Source organism: Pristis pectinata, chromosome 9 (genome assembly GCF_009764475.1).
Source record: "Pristis pectinata isolate sPriPec2 chromosome 9, sPriPec2.1.pri, whole genome shotgun sequence".
Taxonomy (NCBI): domain Eukaryota; kingdom Metazoa; phylum Chordata; class Chondrichthyes; order Rhinopristiformes; family Pristidae; genus Pristis; species Pristis pectinata.
The window spans coordinates 86,888,270-86,909,494 of record NC_067413.1 but is presented as its reverse complement, the minus strand read 5'-3'; the positions used below and the strand labels follow the sequence as shown (position 1 = coordinate 86,909,494).

The 21,225-nt window shown below is 38.6% G+C and overlaps 1 protein-coding gene across 3 annotated transcripts in view; it reads left to right on the top strand.

Annotated features, from left to right (window-relative positions):
* Positions 1 to 21,225, top strand: part of pag1 (phosphoprotein membrane anchor with glycosphingolipid microdomains 1) — a 106,467-nt gene that overhangs the window by 394 nt on the left and 84,848 nt on the right. The window lies entirely within an intron of this gene.

Here is a 21,225-nt window from a genome sequence, read left to right as displayed (position 1 = left end):
AACAACGGTTTAAAATCACTAAAAATTTGAGATAGTGAATGAATATGTATTACCTTAAACTGTATTTTAGTTTAGTTTCAATCTTTCCCAGTAAATGGAAGTGTCTGTCTTAGTGCAGTGAAGGAAATGCGTTAACACTGCACACATTTATCGAAATAAAGGTTCTTCATTAGGAACCGTCACAGTTGCCTATGTGACTTGGATTCAAATCTGTAAATTGTGTGGAGTTGTGTGATGTACCAAGCGTTTCGTTTTTAATTGTTCTCCCAGCCCGAGAGTTTCGTGATGGTGTTTTCAAACATTAGTAAAGTTGTAATTAAAGAATAATGGCCTCGGAAACAGTTCTGACAAATATGATTTAAGATTCCTCTAATCGCCTGCAAATTGCCCGTTCTAATCGTGTATACCACGAACTAAATGTAAGGTTTTATTATGTTTCCGTTTATAAATTACTTTATCATGTCCAATGAATTTTGAATTAAGGGACTCTTTGAATATAGGCAATACCAAATCTAATTAACTTTGGTATGATATTTGATCGATTATGCGTAGAAGTGACAGTTTTACTGTGAGTAACAAATCAAACGTCTGCTTAGCTAATGTTTATCTGATCTTTGGAGTATGTGTTCATAATGCTGTTTTTGTGTTAATCTAGACATATACAGTTGTAGCACAGTTTGGAGAGTCTTTAACAAAACACAAGACATAAACCGTTTCAAGTGATTGGGTGGATGGGACCTTGGATTCAGTTACACATAACTAATTTGATGCATAATGGTACTTGGTGAACAGGAAAATGTGCATGATTGTTCATGTTTGAATGACAATGCACCAGCGCGGTAGTACTTCATTGCTGTGATGCAGGAAATGGCTTTTTGGCTAATGAAGTCCATTTTGGCTCCCAACAGAGCAATCACATCAGTCCCATTGCCTCTCATTTTCTATGGACCTATGCAACTTATTTTCTCTCATATTTTCATCAATTTTGATTTTTATTTTTGCCTCTTACCTACACTAAAGGGCAATTGACAGTAGCCAATTAACCTAAAAGTACATCCTTGAGATGTGGAAGGAAATTGGACCACCCAGGTGAACCCCACGCAGTCCACCCAAACAGCACATGGAGTCAGGAATGAATGCTGGTCCCAGGAGCTGTGAAGCAGTGGTGTTAATTGCTGTGCCAACATTCTGCCATTTCAGGATTTATCTTCCATTTGAATGACACTTATTGCAATAGTGAGTCATAAGATGTTTACAGAATGATATATTGGGGGAAGAGTCAAACTGGTTCTGAAGTTCTAGATGGATAAACTAATAGAATTTGTCATTATTGGTTTAATGTAGACTAACTGCACAAGTCTCTTCAATTGTGTAAATTAAATATTTGTTGATCCAAAAAGTGCAATGTTTAGCAGTTGGTTTCTTGCCTCATATTTTCTCTCTCCATGTTTGCTTTATAATAACTAATATCTCCTGTAAATGTAGTTCATTTGTTATACTCTGTGTTGTAATTTCAACTTCAGTTTTCTTTCTACTGTTTATATTTCTAATAAATCCGAAAGAGATGTTTGTCCATTTATATGGAAATGGAAGTTGTTGGAAATCATAACATTTCACAAATTCTTCTACTAGTGGAATTTCAGTGTTTCATCATGTTTTGATCCTCAATTTTAAATATTTCTATTCAAGTGTTGTGATATTCAGTGATTTGCTATTCATTTTCTTTCTTGCCTAAAGACTCATACCTGTAGTACTGTTGATCACCTCTAGTTGTCTCAAAGGTCAAGAGGTCCTGATGAAGGGCCTCGACCCTAAACGTCGACTATTTCTCTCTGTTGGTGCTGCCTGACCTGCTGAGTTCCTCCAGCATTTTGAGTGTGTTGCTTTAGATTCCAGCATCTGCAGAATCTCTTGTGTCTCAAGAAGTTACTCGAAGTGTAGCCATGAGTAATATGGGAAATAGCTCCTCTTTCTGGGGACAAACCCTTCAGCCATTTTAGCTGCATGTCCTTTGCTTGACTTGGGCCCAAACCTTAAAGCATTTCATTAGATCCAGCACCTTGCCCAAGTTTTTGGTTACATGTCCTGCTGTTTCCTTCTATAATGTAGAGTGTAGTATCTGCTCAATTTCAATTATGAAGGTCTTTGCTTTTTTTTGTTAAATGCTCCATATTTAAAGACCAGTTGATGTTAGAAATTGCCTAACTAAATGTCACACATTGAGTAGCACTTTAATATTTTTCATCTCAGCACACTTATGTGGGTTTTGATTTTTGTCTTTGTCTCATTTGATTTTTGGCTTCTTGCTTGATAGGTTAATAGTTATTCATATAAAACTATGAAGGGGTTAGAAAGACTGGGTCTAGAGGGGTTAATTTCCTCTGGGTGTCTAGAATGAGTGGCCACAATCATGGGTTACATGATGGGAGATTTAGAACTGAGATAAGGAGAACTTCAGAGGGTTGTGAACCTATCAGAGTTGCTACTCCGATCACTATAATGACCAAATTGCGGAATATATTGAAGTAGATTAATTTTTTTGTATACAAAAAGCATCAAGAGATGTGGGGAAAGAGCAGGTATGTGGTTCTGAAATAAATGCTTAGCCATGATATTGAATGGCAGGAACAGGCTCGAAGGGCTACATGACCTACTCCTGTTCCTGTTTTTTATGTCTCTGTACTCACAGTATACTTTGGGATTTGTTAGGTATGGCTTTGCCGACACTCTAATGAAAACATGAGATATACAGAACCCCTCCACGTTTTGCAATGTGAAGGGATTTAATTGAGCACTATTGATAGAACAACAGCAAGATGAGATCAAGAACATTAAGCATCTGTTGTTCTGAAGAAAATAGTGGCAGAGCCCTGGAGGATAGCCGGTACCCTCTCTGTCCATGATTTTTTTTAAATTTCAAAGAGTTGATCTGAAGTATTTGACAAACTACTAGTGTTTCTAATACAGAACAATGTTACACAGCCAGCAGAGAAAAGCAGCTTGATCAGGGCACTCTGTTTAGTGCAGGGTGCCATGTTGTAAAACTAAATTCAATAAGCATGGTGAATTGTGGTTGGCGCCAGGAAACAACTATCAGTAACACAATATATAAACCTTGCTGTTGCTCTAATGTCTATTTAAGGAATGGAATCTACTTGGGCTAACCTCTTAATTCCCAATTAACATTGCTGATTCTTAATCAGCAGAATAAGAAGCACTATTTGATTGCCTTTCTTTCTCTGCAGCATGGCTTTTGGTAGCTTGTTGTTTAAGGATGGGCACCTGGGTTGAGTAATATTTGGGGTTACAATATAGGGATTGGGATTTGGCAATACTGGGATGGGAATTGGGTGCTAGATACATACGTGGGAGAAGTCCCTGGGCTGTGGGAGGGGAGGGGTAGGGTGGGATATTGTTTCCAGATATAGTGAAGAAAGAAAACCAGGGAGCAGCTTTTTGGCATTGGGGTTTCCTGGCAAAGAATCTCCAGATGATGGAGAAGGATGTCTCGGGTGATCTTGAGTTCTTGGAATACTGTCCAAAGGTTTGAAAGCACAGGGAGGGAGAAGAGTCATTGCTGGAAATGGATTGGAGAGTAAATACTTTTTAAACAAAAACAGCAGCATTGAGGTGTTATGAAAAATTGGCAGACCCAGCTCTGGTAGGTCAGAAAAAGCATGGCTCTCTTAGAGTGGGACATACACCTAATAGCTTAGTTTGGTCCCAACTCCTTTATAACAACTTGAGTTTATAAAACAACTTTAATAGGGAAAAATATCTTGGATGCATCTTGGCAGCAACATCATACAAAATTTGACATCAAGCCACATGATCTATTAGGAGATGATGGTATTTTTCTACTTGATATTTCTTCCATAAAATGTATGGACTATTTACTGAAAGGACCCCAACATGGAGCAAGAATAAAGAATATTGCAGCATTAACAAGTTGTATGATTGACCTACTCTTCATTCTTAATTTTGCTTAAACTAGTAAGCTACCTCATAATGCTTAAACTATTCAAGTATTTTAATATTTAATATTAGAGAAAAGCTTGGGGTTTCCAATAGCTTTTTTTACATTTAACTTCCCAACAGGAGGTTACTGATTAAAGCAGAAATAACCATCATAAGCATATCTTTGACAGGAAAAAAACCTGCATCACAGATAATACTTCTCACTAGTGTTCTGCCTTTGAAAGAAGTTCACAACGTAAGACTATTTGTTGCATCTTGTATCCTAAACTTAACGCTCGCAAATTCAAAATTCAGGTGAAAAAGGGATACAATGATGTGTTGATGGGTGTGTGATGAGAGGAAACTAAACTCTGGCAGAGAACAGCTGATGTGATGTTAATTCCTGTGTAATTTCTGGTGTTTTAGATGATCAAAGGATTTGAAAGTGGAAAAACAAGAAGAAATGCAGATGCTAGAAATCTGGGGGAAAAAAATGCTGGAATCACTTGGCAGATCAAGCAGCATCTGTGGAAAGTGAAACAGTTAAAGTTTCAGGTCTGAGACTCCTTGCCAGTTCAGACAGTGTTCAGGACCTGAAACCTTAACTGTTTCTCTTTCCACAGATGCTGTGTGACCTGCTGAGTCATTCCAGCATTTCGTGTTTTACAAAGGATTTGAAAAGTTCCATAGGGTGACCATCCTTTCTGATGTGCAAGATCAGAATAAAGTGGTGGTAAAACAAGGCCATTTGTGATGTTAGGAATATTTCTTCAGATGAAGGCACTAGAAATAAATTCTTCCTGGAATTGCATGGCTAGGTGAGTTGAAAATTTCAAAAGTGAGTTGGGCTGAATTTTGTTTGGTGAGAATATTAAGGGACAAGGAACAAGTTTTGTTTTTAAACATTGATAGGTTTGTGAGGCTAGATGTTCAGTATTTCAATCCTTATAAATTTGTGGGTTTTTTTGCCATTTTCAAAACCCCACAGGCTGAGGGGTCTGTTGTGTTATTAAAGTAACATTAGTGCACATCTTTTATGATAGAATAAAGATGAAAACTCTGCATATTGCACATGGAGTACAATTTTGGCTCCTGAATAGTGGAGAGGAGGTAAAAAGATGGATATTGCTGAGGATAGTGCAGTGGGAAGAGAAGTGGGTATTACTGGAAATGTTAGAGCCATTCAAAGTCTCTGGGGAGGATTGATCCCTTTTGGAATTCTGCTGTGATTGATGGCTTCACATTGGGAAAAGTCAGGGAATAATCCACTCAGTAAGGAGGCTGCTGGGATGGAAGGTGCAGACGAGGAGAACGTTGTATTCCTGGAATGATGAGTGGTGAGAGAATGTAGGAAATGGATAATCAAGTGCCTTGTGAGGGAACCAGGTGTACTCAAGTGCCTGGTGGAGAGAGATACAAAGAACCACATAATGAGCACTGGTATGGAAGATTGCATTGTTTGAACAGATGCAATGGAAACAAACTGGGAGAATGGACAAGGCAGCTGTCAGTGGTCATGTAGTGACCACTTGCTGCTAGCTTCTCCCTAGAGAAGTTTTGGAAGGGAAGAATTGCATGTATTATTCTCTTATGGTTGTGCTCCTCCAGTTTACTGCTTCATTATTAAAACTAACTTGCAGATCTCATCTCTACCTCCTTTTTGAGGCAATTGAGGCATTTCACTTGTAAGTTCTACAATAGTTTATCTGATGCTTGCTGTGTCTGTCTGCCTCTGAAGTGCTTTTTGTGGTATGTGTGCTGATGCATGCCTAAAGGCCACGCCCTTTCCCAAGTGCTGACTTGTGGTTTTGCTTCTGACCTGGCCAGGCATAGTTTCCCTGACATTGACCTTTTTACAATCATGTGAATCATGGTTTCCCATTTCTCTGGTTCTGGTGGTTTGCTCATTTCCTGTGGAGGGGGGGCGGGGGGGGGGGGGAGGAACAGCTTTTAATGTCTGTGACCAGACACTGGTGGAGAAGATGTGCCTGATACACCCATTACAGTAGCTTTGCCAGATAAACTTGCATCTGTAGCTTGAGCTGACATGAACACCTTCACATTTGTCAGTATCACTTCTATCAAAACCACAATTCTTGTTGGCTTCACAAAAGTAGACTTGCATGTGAAGGAAAAGGCCTGTGTTCACTCATTCAATCCACGCACTGACATACAACTGTGTTCCAAAGTGGTATTGTTTTGATAAGTTCTTGTAATGTAATCCCCAGTTACTGCCTCTGGCATCTTGATATGAAGTTATGATATTGAAGTTATAACTGAAATACTTTGGATAGGGCAGGTTTGTAGCATGCTTTTAGCTTAAATTATTTTTATCAAATTAGATATTGTTTTTCGCAAAGGCAACAGGCTTGTTGACGTCACAAGTTTTGGATCCTAATTCTGAACTACATTTGGTGCTTCAGCATTGCTACCCATTGCATCTGCAGTGTATTAACCTAGTAGAACGTGTCCAAGCTGATACAACCGCCCCCGCAACATATTTCCTGAGTTTTGTAATTGTACCTGCTCTATCCTTGGTTTCGTTTTGGGATTTCTAATCTTTTAATTTTAAGAAATGCCTTTTATCTTTCTATCTTACCACCACTTTACAAATACAAAATCTTGCCCAGTCTTACTTTCTACAGCCTGGGACCTCTATGTAACCCATCCTTGTTGCCAGAGTGGTGTATTAGTTGTGTGCCAGATCTGGAGTTGTGATATTCAGCCCAGTATTTTATGGAATATTAGAAAGATTTGTTTGCAGTCATCTGTATTTTTGTTAAAGATGAGGACAACATAATTGGGTGAGAAGAGTGACATTTTGCTACTTTCTGCTACATGCTAACAGCCTAAAATGGAATGCACTGAGCCCATTCTGTACTTAAAGGAATTTGCAGCAAAGCATTAGTTAAAGCAGATTTTGACAATGCAATTAATACCTAATGCATCAGGCAAATTCCTTGAGTATTTTCGGCAATGACAATTAGCTGACAAGTGTGGTCATACTACTTTCTATCAAAGCTATTGGATGTAAGATGTAACTGAAATATGTGAATCGAACCTTAGTTATAAAATTTGTACTACCAATGTATCTTTAGGCACTTTTGAGGTCTTAGCTTTAACTTGAGTATTGATCTAGGATACTTCTATATACTATTCTTCTCTGTCTTGGATGGGAGTACAGGTAGGTAGTATGACTACAGGTATATGAAGTTTGTAGAAGAATAGCTGCCATCTTTGTTTGCATCCAGTACTTCCATTTGAAATGGAAGGCTTAAGTGTTAACTCAGGATCTGAGTTATGCTTAATTAATCTGTTAGGCTCTTTTGGTTTACTGGTGTAAACACAAATTTGCCCAGATCTGTCATTATATTACGATTCCTATTCTTGATGAGACGGTGTTCTGGTTCTTGGTGAAAATGGGAAGAGGTTATATAATGAATCAACTTTTTTTCCAGAGGTGAAGTGTAATTATAAATTTTAATAAGCTCAAGTGAAATTGAGAATTTGTCTGCTTATGTTGATCTGAATTTTGGAATTCTTGGCATCCATCATATTCCAAATGAAGGTCCTAATATTTAATGCCAATTATGAAATGTAATGGGCTGGAATGAATCGAGTTTGTTGTAATATTAATAATTGTGTATTCACCATAAATTGATTATGCTTTGACCCATTCTGTGGTAAGAACCCCTTAAAACTCCAATCTGCTTTCTTGATTTGAATTTAAGGATTTTTTTTAAGCTGTCATTATTTTGGAAACTTGTGCTCTATGTGATGAATATTCAATGGCTAGAAAAAGTCATTCTGTAAAATATGTTGCACAAATATGTTCATTTATCATTTCTCCCATCATCAGACATCAATAACATTTTCTCATGTAGTTAGACTGTAGGCATTTGCCTTGTTATTATCAAGCTAAATTGTGTAGTGTGTGCTCAACAATTGTATATGAAAACCCCACCTGTATGTCAGCATGTGTAGGTGTTTCCTAAGAGCTGAAGGTTCAGTGTATTGAACCTAGGTGCAGAGGAATTTCTATCTGTGTACCAGCATTGAGTGCAAAAGGTGTTTGCCAATTTCTGACAGTAGCTGAGCCCATCTGATAAAGTTGGGGAGCTTGTGGTAGATGAAGAAAGTAGCCCACCTCCTGCAGAGAGTTTGGCTGCCTATATACTCTTCAGGTTAAAGTCTGAGCAGTTGTTTCTTCCCCGCCTTCAGTGCATGTTCTGTGGCTCCAGCTCTTGCAGCATTCTAGCAGGAGCTCTGCAGAAGAAACTGGCAAAGATGTAATAGCTGGAGAAATGAATGCATCTCATTCAATGAGACAACTTCCAGTTATGTCTTGTGACCTTTGATTGCCTCTGGACTGCAGATAGTAAGTGAAATGTAGTTGTGTAGCTTTTCTAAAAAAAAGTACAGCTGATATGAATGCACGTGCTGTGAAGACCTAGTTCCACAATGAATGACATTTCCACATGCATCTTACTGAGTACGGTTTAGCACATGGTACAATTTGAACCATGTTTCCATAATTACACTGAAAATATTGATACTTTTGATTGCACAGTAATGCTGCAAAACCATTTCCAGCTCTTGCTCTTACTCATGCTAGCACCAAGCTTAATTTCTCTCTTCTTTGCCTCTCAATTGCTCTCTTCCTCCCCCCCCCCCCCCCACCTTCATTTTACTTTTTTCTCTAGGCAACCATTTAATTTCACCATCTTAAGTATCTAGATCAATTTCCCCCTTTTTGTTCCCATATACACTGTTCACAACTGTTTTGCCACTCAGGCTTTCATTTGGATGTTGATCATTCCAGTTGATCTTGTTCTCAGTCCTTCCTCCCTCCCTCCCCACCACCCCCGCCCCCCCCCCCACCATAACTATTTTGAGTTGATGCCAAGTCACTATTGTTCAGTGGCCCATGCACCAAAGACAAAGCAATATTTTAGAAACACTGGTGTGCAAGCCAAAAAGAATTTCACTGAAGTGAAATTTATGTAGTTTTCTTTTTGGCTTGCAGATGCCTGATGGGCCAACTGGTCTCTTTCCCTGCTGTGGGTCCCTATGATATGACTCAGATACAGTACATTAGAATGATTTTGTATTCTTTAATTTGGGCAGGTCTCACTTCCCCCTTTCAGTACAATATTAGCACTCGGCTGCTATTACCAATTGTGTGTGTATTGGTGGAAAATGCATTCTCATTAAGGTACATGTGGCAAACCTGATAGTGGACATAATGAAGAGAGGTACAGGTTCTGATCTATCTATGACAAGATCAGTGAGCTGGGACAAAGTAAGTCCAAGAGCACTGACAATTTTTCTTTCTATATATTTGTGGTATGTGAACTTCATTGACAAGGAACTTCTGCTGTTCCTAGAAGTGGGAATCCAAGAATCTTGTGGTGTAGACAGTCCCAGGATTTTGATCCTGCGTCCGTGATGAGACATTTGCAAGTCAGGAGGGTATAGAACTTAAGGAGAATTTTGGGTATTGGCATGCCTTCCTGCCCTGCCCTGCCCTGCCCTTCACATGGATCTTCTCTATTTCTAAGTGATGGAGATTGTTGATTTGGGAGGTAGTGCTGAAGAAGTCTTGTTGCAGTGCACCTTGCAGATGTACATTGCAATGCACCAGTGAAACTCGTGAATATTTAAGGTCAAGATGGGGTGCAGATCAAGTGAGCTTCTCTGTGGATGATGACTTCCAGTAGTTTTGCTGAGATTGTTTGCATCTAGGCAAATGGAGAGCATATTTGTACCTTGTAGATAGATGGAAGGCTTTTGTGGGTACTCAATTTGTAGTTGGTCTTCTAGTCTGGTTACATTTGCTTTAGCTTTGCCTTTTGCATTTACATGCTGTGCTCTGTTAGGTAGAGGAATATTTATGGTGACCCCTCCTTCCATTGGCTTAATTGTCCCCCCCACCTTTTCATTGTTTGTAGAAGGACTGCTGTAAAGTCAGGGTTCAATCTGATCCATGGACATGGGCTTGTAGCTTTGGCTAACTGGCATGAGCTGAGTATGTGAAACCATGAAGTAACTGTGCATACTGTCTAGGAGAAATGCCAGAAAGGAGGAACATCAGCTTGAATAGTAATGGAGGAAATCTAGCTGTTTACTTGATCTGGAGGAGAGAATGGATTCCTGAGCCGACTGTCAAAGTCATTTGGCAGAATGCCTCATTGCCAGAGTTTACAAATAAGCACTAAACCTTATCTGGCTGTAAGATGGGCCCTCTTCATCATTTCCTTGTACACATTCAGAGCCTCACTTCCATCACATGCTGACCTCTGGCTTCAGTACGAATGAGATGATTGTCCGCCTCCTTGTGGACTGTTTGCCAGGAACTTCTGCAAAGGGATGCAATGGTCCTTGTCAAAGTTCATTCTATGCAGTTGCATAACACAGGACTCTATGATCTATGGGCTGTGTTCCTGGTGATGCATAATTGGGAAGATCATCAACTTGGTCTGTGTTAAGCTTGTTGGTCTTTCAGTGTGAGGAGATGTCCACAAGTGAATGCTGTCAACTGGTGACATGGTGAGAGAGACATTAAATCTGGGTGCAGCCACCATAAAGGCTTTGTGGGGAAAGCCCACAATCGAGGATCCTGCCACCACTGGGCAGTGGCCTGGGCTCTGTTTAGCAGTCTTTCAAAAGTCTCACAGGTGCATCGTTTTGAGAAAGAAATGCGAGTGGTGCTGATGCATTGTACGAAAATGTTTTGATCAATTTTTCAATGAATATAGAGAGACGTGTATCCTACCCCATATATTTGAATTTAAAAAAAAGTTGACTAGCAGTGAGTTGAGAGGAAGCAACTCTAAAACATGGGGAAGTGCCAATGCCTAGTTGCATGTGTTTGTGGGTGGGGGCAGAAGCTGTTTTGTAAATATGGAAGATTGAATCAGCTCTGCTTGGTGTGTGGTTAAAAACCATCTGAAGTACTATCTACAGTGTGAAATAGCCATTTTGTTCATCTTAATAATGAATATCATTAGCCTTTACATCATTTTATATATGAAACAACAATGAAATGTGCATTGGAAACCAGTGCTATTGATTTTTATAAAGCACTGATTTCCCAATTTCTATAACCTATGAGTTAAGCGGGTAAATTGGCCATTTTCTGTTATGATGTTTTGCATTCTCTGTGATTATAGTAGATTTAAATAAGAAACCCCACAATATTTAGAAATTAGTTTAGGTATATATATATTTGGGGCTTTTGATGCAAACTGCAAAAGAATTGTCATTGTGATTGAATTGTATCCTTAAAGTTTGTATCTATTCACTGCATGTTTCCAATAAAAGCAATGAGTCTGGAAACCTACTTGCCTGTTTTTTATTTCAACAGAATTTTTTCACTATTGTAAATATTGCTTATTCTTTAGTTTCTCTCACCATCCTTCTAGCATGCTTACTGCTGAGGCAAATGTTTGTTGGTTTTCTTCTATTCTGCATTTGGTATATATTTTATTACCAGTCCAGTCACTTAGAGTAGTTACAAAGCTGCTATTGTACTTGCTCAACTGAGTTTTTTCACTTCATACACTAGGCACTGCTTACAAGACATTGCTTTCTGCTTTGTGATGTTACACAGCTTTAAACTGTCATGATCTAGGACTAAGCTGGCTCTTCAAATCAGTACCTCCTCTGTGGCAAATAAGAAAATACTAAGAATGAAAAGCTTAATTTTTTTTCACACTGCATTGGCCTTCAATGCTGCTTCCCTGCTTAGCATATACATTGGCATTATTTATGACTTCCTTGGCTTGTGAATTCAGAGATAATTGAGCATCTGAAAGTGTTTCTAATACTTGAATCTTAAAAACAAAACCAGGAATTCTGCAAGCAGTTCCTTTCAGAAATCACATTTTGATTTAAAATTAATTTGTATCATTTTTATATTTGAGTCCACTCCAGGTAAAAGATTTTCTTTTAAGTAAAATGAATAATTTGAATTGGTATGTTCTCTAAAGTGCCTTTATTATTTAAAAACAAATGCGACAGGCAGCATTCCCAAATTTGGGAAGGGGAGGAAGAGGAGGAATGCCAGATTATTTTTGCACTATTTTGAAAATGTGTTTTTAAAAATGTTTTTGGTATAATGTGAAACATATCACACAATTCACAAACCTTTGTGGTCTCTGTGGATTTCTTTGGTATTGTTGCAAGTACTGTTACTCAGACCAGGGTACAAATTAAAACAAACACTTTTAATCATGGGCACATGGTACTCAGTGCTTTAAGGTGCTTATGCTCAAATATAACCATCCTACGCTCTTACCTCATGCATGTCATTATTAAGAGTGTGTACTTAGTTCATTCTCTGCACTCCAATTGCAAAAATGTGCCCTGTACTTTGATATTAACGAACCTTTTGAGGTCCTAATGGCAGGCACGGTAGTGTAGTGGTTAGCATAACGTTGTTACAGTGCCAGCGACCCAGGTTCAATTCCCGCTGCTGTCTGTAAGAGTTTGTACGTTCTCCCCATGACTGTGTGGGTTTCCTCCAGGTGCTCCGGTTTCCTCCCACATTCCAAAGACGTACAGGTTAGGAAGTTATGGGCATGCTATTGTTGGTGCCGTAAGTGTGGCTACACTTGCGGGCTGTCCCCAGAACACTCTATGCATAGATGCATTTCACTGTGTGTTTCGATGTACATGTAACTAATAAAGAAATCTAATGCTTTTGGAGGTTGCCTTTGATTTGAGAAGTGTCAAGACTTCCTTTATTGTCTGTTATTTTGACAAGTGCCGATTAATTCGGAACTTAACTATGTGGTGAATGCTCAATATATTTAAAATGGGTATCAAGAACTGGAACAGAGTACAAACTTGACTTGAGAGAACATTTGCCAAATCAATTGCAACTAGCAAGACCAGAAACATTTGATAAACTTTCACCAGGAAGCACCAATGCCCTAGCCAACTGGCAGAAAGCAGATAAAGAGAAAGAGGAAGGTGGATGTTTCGGGGGGGAAAAAATACTGAAGACAAATGCGTTGAACCATCATTAATCATGTGTTTTTTTTAAGTCGAAGATGCACCCAAACTCTCAGTGTTCATAGTTGATTGAAACAGAGAATGGTAATGCTTGTGCTGATAAACTAGGTATGGAAAATTTCACGACCAGCATTAAATGGTTTGATTCGCTTGCAGCTCAGCAGTGTGTGTGGAAGCAGATTTTCATTTGGGGAATTAAATCTGCTGACTTGATGCCTCGAAGTGGAAACCCCATCGCCATGCAATACTGCAAAATAACAATTTGGAGCCTATTTAAAAACCAGACAAGATAACTTTGTTTAAGTACAAACACAATTATCCCTTGATCTAGGAGGGTTCATGTACTGTGGATGCAAAAATATAAAATGAGTTTAATTTCTTGGTGCTTTTGCATCTCTGGAACAGAAAAGCTACAGCTTTTAGTAATAATGTCAAAAAAATGCTGAAACTAAAATTTTTGTTGCAGTTCTTAAAAAACAAAAATACTATTGGTGCCCTAGAAATGCTGTTATAAATATTAACATGAAGATTTCCAACTACTCCGGTGTACTAGCCACTAAGTTCCTGTGGTTAATGTACTTTGGCAAATCATTGATGTACAGTTCAGGGTAATTTTCAAGGCAAACCTATTCCATTTGGATATCTCTAAACACATAGTTATCTAACTAGGAGTGATCATTATTTTTAAATTCAAGAGGGAAGGATATAAAATTAATGTAATCAAAATACATTTCTGTTTATTGCATGTTTATTCAAGTTTTAAATTGTGATAAAGTGACAACTAAGCAGACTTTAAAGAGGAAGTGTTCCTACTAATATAAAAATTTTATTGTGTGAGAACCAGTGACTTGTGAAACTGGCTGGTAGGAGCTGTTTGAGCACAACTACGAGAAACTTGATCTGCATCAGCAGATAGTTGGATATATAACATGGAGACATGAGCTTCTACTTTCAGGTTTGGAGAGAAATTTGTAGCATACAGGAGGCCACTTGGCCCATGTCCTTGTGCTCAAGTAACCATCTTGAGTACTATTTTAACTGCTTAGAACGTTTCTGTTCCCAACACTGTTTTGCATGAGGTTCCTCCCTGCCCCCAAGAAAAGTTGGGGTGATTTCTTTCTCCCTTGGCTCCCAATGAATTCTGTCAATTATCTTAAATTTGTGTCTTCTGGCTAGTGACCTTCTAAGGGAACTTCCTATTCACTAGCTAGGGTTCTCATAGTAATATACAGTTGATTAAATCTTCCCTTCGTCTTTCTGCAGGAATTGGCGCCCAGCATGCCTGATTTCCAGCACTTGCATCTTTTAATTTATTCTGCATCCTCTACCATCACATCCTACCTGTAATGTGGTGTTCAGAGCTGTTCTCTAGATGCAACCTAATTGATATCTTGTTCATTTCTAGTTCTTGTATTCTTTGCCTCTAGTCTATGACGTCAAGTATCTCATACTGATTTAACAAGCTTACTGCCCTTTAGAGATGTCATTACGGACTTCAATACCCCTCTGATCCTTGTACACTTCTTTGTAGCCTTCTATTTATTGTACATTTTTTTTTCATTTTGTTTTCCCCTCCCAAATGTAATATCTTGTACTTTTTTTCTCCATGTTGAATTCTACTTGGAACTTTTCTGCCTATTAACCTGTCAATCGATATCTTCCCGCCGCTGCTTCATTTAACAGTGCACTATTTTTAAACTACATGTCTCCTACATGGTAGTTCATTTACATACACCACGAAAGAACAAGGGATTTGAGCTATGTGGCACCTCATTAAGAAAAGTCTGCCAGTCATCAAAATGGTTATCGACCATTATAGTTTACCTCCTGCTATTGAGTAAACTTTGAATTGAATTTGTCACCTTTCCCAAATCAATCTGGCATGTCGTAACTTAAACATGCTCAAATCTAGGTAGTTTGCATCAAATGTACTGACATGTTACACCCTAAAATAATTCAATCAAATTGCACAGGCATGATTATAATGAATTCAGGCAGACAATCCTTGATTGACTCAGGCCTTTTCTAAATGATATTATACCGCAATTTTTTTCTAATAGTTTTCCCACTACTGACATTAAGTTGACTGGCCTGAAGATGCTTGGTCTATCCCTTGTAGTTGGTGCTACAGAACTACATTAGCAGTCTTGTAGTCCTCTACCACCATGCAGCCAAAGAGGCCTTCACTACTTCTCCTCTTGCTTGCATTAACATGCTGAGATATATTTTGAGTGTTGTGACCTATCCAGCTTTTACAGTTGCTGGAACCCCTAAATATTTACAGCTGTTTTATATTTTAACTACTTCTAGGACCTCCTTATCCAAATTGTCTACATTGTTCTGATGAAGGGTCTCAGACCTGAAATGTTAACTCTTGTTTCTCTTTCCACAGATGCTGCCTGGCATGAGTGTTTACAGCATCTTGTTTCTCAGATTTCCAGCATCTGCAGGGTTTTATATTTTCATTACCTGTGTGGTTCTTTTGCAAAGACTCCTGCAAACTAATCATATTTAAAATATTTATCTATCTGTCTTCATACTAGTTTACCCTTTTGGTCTAGAATAGGCCATTTTCCTTCCATTTTTATGTTCTTACACTTATTTCTGAAACAGCTTTGAGTTTATGTAATTTGGCTGTCTTTTTTATTATTATATATACTCTATTGCTTCTGTATTGCAATTGTAATTTCACCTCTTCACATTTCAAGCTTTCTACAACATTGATCTCATTATGAAATGGGCTGGGTGTACCCAGTGCACATCTTAAAATTGAAAAGCTCAAAATTTGGAATTCCCATTCTTTTCCTAAGTGGGAACGTATGTGATGGCATTAACAGAGCATACCTCTGAAGATTCTCTATACTCATACAGAGGCATACTTTTGAAGATTATTGCAAGAAACGGCAGAGAGTTGTGGACACAGCCCAGCGCATCACGGAAACCAGCCTCCCCTCCGTGGACTCTGTCTAACCTCTTGCTGCTTTGGTGAAGCAACCAGCATAATCAAAGACCCCACCCATCTGGGTCATTTCTTTCTTCTCCCCTCTCCCATCAGGCAGAAGATACAGGAGCCTAAGGGCACATAGCGCTAGGCTCAAGGACAGCTTCTATCCCACTGAAATAAGACTATTGAATGGTTCCCTTATATGATGAGATGGACTCTTGACCTTACAAAATACCTTATGACCTTGCACCTTATTGTCTACCTGCAATGCATTTCCCTGTAGCTGTGACACTTTACTCTGTATTCTGTTATTGTTTTTTTTACCCTGTATTACCTCAATGCACTGTAATGAATTGATCCCTACGAATGGTAGGCAAGACAAGTTTTTCACTGTACCTCAGTACAAGTGACAATAATAAACCAATACCAATAGGCAGCTCCTAGGCATTTGCAGATGATGCTCAGTGGTTATAAGTGTGCAGATGTGACCTTGGGTGACTTGATGACCTACATTTGAGGACATGGGCTGGATCTGTTCAGTAGTAATAGTGTTCTTGGGATTGAGAGTTGATAGGATTGTGTTAGCCCTATTTTCTCTTGTAGATCCAGTCTAAATTCCATTTCTTTCGGGTTTTTTACTTTCTGTGCTTCCTGTTGTAATAATGATACTCAGCTAGAAAAAGTGATCTTTGTAATGTGCTTGTAAGTAAAAATTCTGCTGGTGCTTTTATTCTATTTAAGTACTCCTTGAAGAATGTCCTGACCAGTTCCGCTCTACAACCGCATTATTTTGCCTGGCTGCGTTGAACTATTTGTTTTTACCCTACTTCCTCCATGCAAAAGGTGTTGCCATGGAGATCCACATGAGTCCAATCACTGCCTGTCCCTCTGTGGGATATGTGGAAAATTCTCTTTTAGACCTACTTTGATTTTTTTTACCCGAGTATGTTGATGACTTCCTAGTCTTGTCCTGAATTAGAAAATGTTACTATCTTTTGCCGGTTTTCAACTTGGTTCTTACATTCATTTGATGCATTTCTAATTTTAGAAGTTAGATTAGAAACAAACCATCAGCTCCCACAGTTGCCCTGAGGAGAATTCCTTGCCCTGATTCCTGTAAAAACTCCATTCTGTTTATCAGTCTCCATCTTAACTGTCCTGACAATGCCACCTTGCATACTAGTGTTTTCAAAGCCCTTTTTTCCTCCTCCAACTGTGAATTTCCAACCACCTCTAATTGTCAGGGCCCTCGATCCTGGCCATACCATCTCTGTCCTCGCCCTCTTCTCATAACTCAAACTAAGCTGGAATTCTCCTTTCTTTTGCTTTTCACCCCAACAACTTTCATGTCAAGTGGAACATTCTCTGCAATTCTGGATGCTTCCAAATGAATAACAGTACCAGGCAAGAAACTTGGCCATTTCAAATAGTTAGCATTCTAGCATTTTTTTTGTAGATTTCCAATTTCCTTAATTTCAGAAAATTGTTCTGCATTTACAATTCCATCCTTTAACTTTACTCTATTCTTTCATTATTTAATCTCTTGCATCTTCCACCCTTTCACAGACCTTGCCTCTCCTCTGTCATCCACCTCATCTTAAAACTTGTTTTGCTTTGACTTTTCCCGGTTCTGATGAAAGGTGTTTGGCCTGAAATGTTGGCCCAGAAATTCTTTTTTTCCACTTTTTACTCCCAACGCAAAAGTTGTGTGTGAAATAATTTTAACTAAGTCCAGTCGTGAGGTTCCTGGAACAGTGCTATTGTATTTCTCTGGGATAAAGCTTGGTTTCAGCACATGCTGTTGCATTGATCTATTGTAGAGTTTTGCAGCTGTGCATACACTGACTTGCAGCTGAGAGCTCTGGAGCCACCCAGGCAAATCTGCTGCATTAAGGATAAATGCTTCAATAATGGATGAGGAGAGGGAGAAGGTGCCTTGGGGCTCAAAGTACCCTCACAGGAGGCATTACTTATGGGAGGGATGTTCTTTTGTCCAAGTGGCCATGGAGATTCTTCAGGGCTACAGCAAGATGCTCTTGGCAGGAGGTTATCCATGAAGTCTGTGTAGGGAGTAATAATGATAAGTGCTGTCTTCAATGATAACTGACTCGCATGCTCACTCTGCCTGCAATTGCTGGTTGAGGGAAAGGCAGATGAAGTCACTCCTCCTTGGAATATGAACCTTTGGTGATTTTGCTACTTGCTGCTGCATTAGCACCTGAGATGTGGCATAGATAATTGCAGCAGCCTCAAATGATTCCTGAGACCAGGAAGAGCAGAGTGACCAAGTCTTTGATCTTCACAAGCAAAGTAGTTCTGGTGCTTGTGCAATGCTGAATTTGAGGTTGCAGGAGGTGCCAATCTCAGTGAGGACTATTGTGATGAACAGCAACCTGTGCCACCATTGCTCTTCCAATAGCTCTGGCTATGAAAGTGGCTCCTGATACTTTTTGGAAGGATTTGCTGATTGAAGCATGTCTTGCTGTGCTCCAGGTTGAGGATGCTTTTAACTGCATAGCAGTTGAGAGAAGAAATTTCTAGGCCCTAAATTCATTCTCTTCATAGTAATGGCCTGACTTGTTAAGTATTTCCAACTTTTTCTGTTGCTACTTTTGTTTTTACTTGTTTCAATTTCAGTCTGTCTTGTAAAAGGTAACCATCCAAAATGTCTGTTCTCTCCTCATTGACCAAGTAACTTCCTGTGTATTTCCTTTGTCCCAATTACTATTTTATCTTCTCTTCTGGGGAAACAAATTCACACACGTTTTACATAACCTGGTATCTATTTACATATTTTTCCCAGAAATCCTGAAGACTAACCATATGCAGTAGCTGCCACCATTCTCATTTGCATGGGCAAGTCGATAACCTCCGTGACTTCCACTTATTCAGTGGGAGTTGTACCATGAAAGTATCTCACCTGTGCAGGAGTTTGGACATATAATTATGACTGTCATGTAGAAGACTTGCTGTGTTTTTTTTAAGATGAGATGCCAAGGCCCTATCCCCGCATTCATGCTATAAATCACAGGAGTAACATTTTGAGATCAAGGAAGTTCTCTCTGCATACTGGCAGATGTTTATCCCTTGCTCAATACCACAAAAACCTTAGTGGCTGTTTGTTATTTTAATGTATTGTGAGATGTAACTGTGCTAGGAAAATCCCCCTCTGGCTTTTTAAGAAGTGGTAAAATTGGTATAGTTTACACCTGAATCAATTGAAGGTTTTTCCTCAATTTCATTGCACTACAGGTAGTAGAATAATTTTCAAAATATATAATCGAATTTCAGATGTTAAAACATGAGATTTGCATTACATATAGGATATACAACACAATAGCAGACCATTTGGCCACAACCAGCTTATGACAGCATGAATGTCCCTCTTAAGCCTATATCCTTGTATAAATCTAATAGTGAACTGTTGATTCCCTTCTCGCCCTATATGGTCGTCTAGTTTCCCCTTAAATGGATCTATACTGTTCATTTCCATTCCATTCTCTCTCTACTCTTGTGGGGTGAATTTTCTTCTGAATTCTGTGGGTTTTTTGCCATAATTGGAAACATTTTCTCCAACTGTTTAATCAAAATCTTTCATAATTTTAAAGACCTCAATTAGACCATCCCTTTTCTTAGTAAAGAAACCCAGTCTGCTTATTCTTTCCTGATGCATGTATACCCTTGCATTTCTTGTGTAATCCTTGTAAATCTGTTCTGCATTCTAGTACCTTAACACATCTTTCTTTTAATGTAGTGACAAGAGCGATCTGCAGTACCAATATGTTTTCTAACCAAGGTTTAAAACAGATTGAGGATAATTTACCTGCTTATAAATTTCCAGAGGAATAGAATTGAAATTTTTGTTTCCAGACTCTGTCACTAATCAACTATTAAGAGCAGCAGAAATCCCAGAACTAATCCTTGTGGAGCACAGCTATTTTTCATGAACACCTACCTATTTTCCCTTGCCCACTTTTCTGTCCTAAACCCTGCCAGCAATCCATTCTGCTACGTGTTGCCTAGCTCTGCATTCTCTGGACTATTTCAACAGTCTACTTTGAAGTAATTTTATTGAAGACTTTCAAAAATCTAAATAATATGCATATACCATGTTAACGCTGTCCAATCTATTACTTCACTCAGATTAGTTAAGCAATATTTTCCCTTTATGAAATCCATGCTAGCTATTCATTATCATACTTTCCATCTAATGATAATCTATTCTCCTTTTAACACAAATTCCATATTTTTCATGATGGAATTCATATTGATAGAATTCCTGTTCATGTTCCATGCTTTTTTAAAAATAATGGTATTATTGTATCTCCCACTCCGCACATTTTTCTATTGAATTATTTAAAGTCTAGAAATGTCTTTGCAATCTCCTCCCTTTTTAAAAAGCAATCCAAGTGCTTAAGGGTTTAATTCTTTTAGTTTGATTTAGCTTATTTAACATACCTCTGCTTTCTATTTTAGTTGCACTGTTTCTTTACTCATCTCTCATCATTCAACGTCATGTCCTTCCATGCTCTCTCTCGGATAAACACCAAAGTGAAATAATGGTTTAATTTTTTAGTTATCTGACTCCCATCACCTGTGGTATTGTTTTCTTTGCCTTAATGGCCCTATTCCCATCCCAATTTTTATTTTCTTAAATCAATTTATCTATAAAATATTTCACTTGTTTTGTTTCCTGATTTAATTGCATAGTTCCTCTTTGCCTTCCTAATCTTTTTTTTTTGACATTGGTGTTCTTTCCTATCACTAACTTGTCTACTGCCTTTGTACAAAACATGTACTTTTCTCCTTGCCTTCAATTGTTCCCTTTTATTCATCCATAGAGCCCAATGGGTGTTTAGTTTGTTGTTTCCTTACAGTGCAACTTTATTGCTCCCTGAACCGTTGTTCTACATTCAGCACCTGGAGCATTGTGCACAATTTTGGTCCCCTTATTTGAGAAAGAATATAGTGGCACCGGAGACAGTGAATCTCTTTTGGACTAAGCTAATTGATGGGATGAGAGAATTGTTCTATGAAGAGCAGCTGAAGAAATTAGATCTATATTCTTAGGACTTCAGAAGAATGAGGGGTGATCTTATTGAAGATCCTGAGGGAGCATGATAAGGTAAATGTTGATGTTTCCACTAGTGGGAGAATCTTAAACGAGGGGACATTGTTACAAGATAAGGGGCATTTATTTAAAATTGCAGTGTGTAGAAACTTGTTTGCCGAGTGTGGTGAATCTCTGGAATTCTCTACCCTGGATGGTTGTGAAGGTTAGATCACTGGAGGTATTTAAAGAGGAG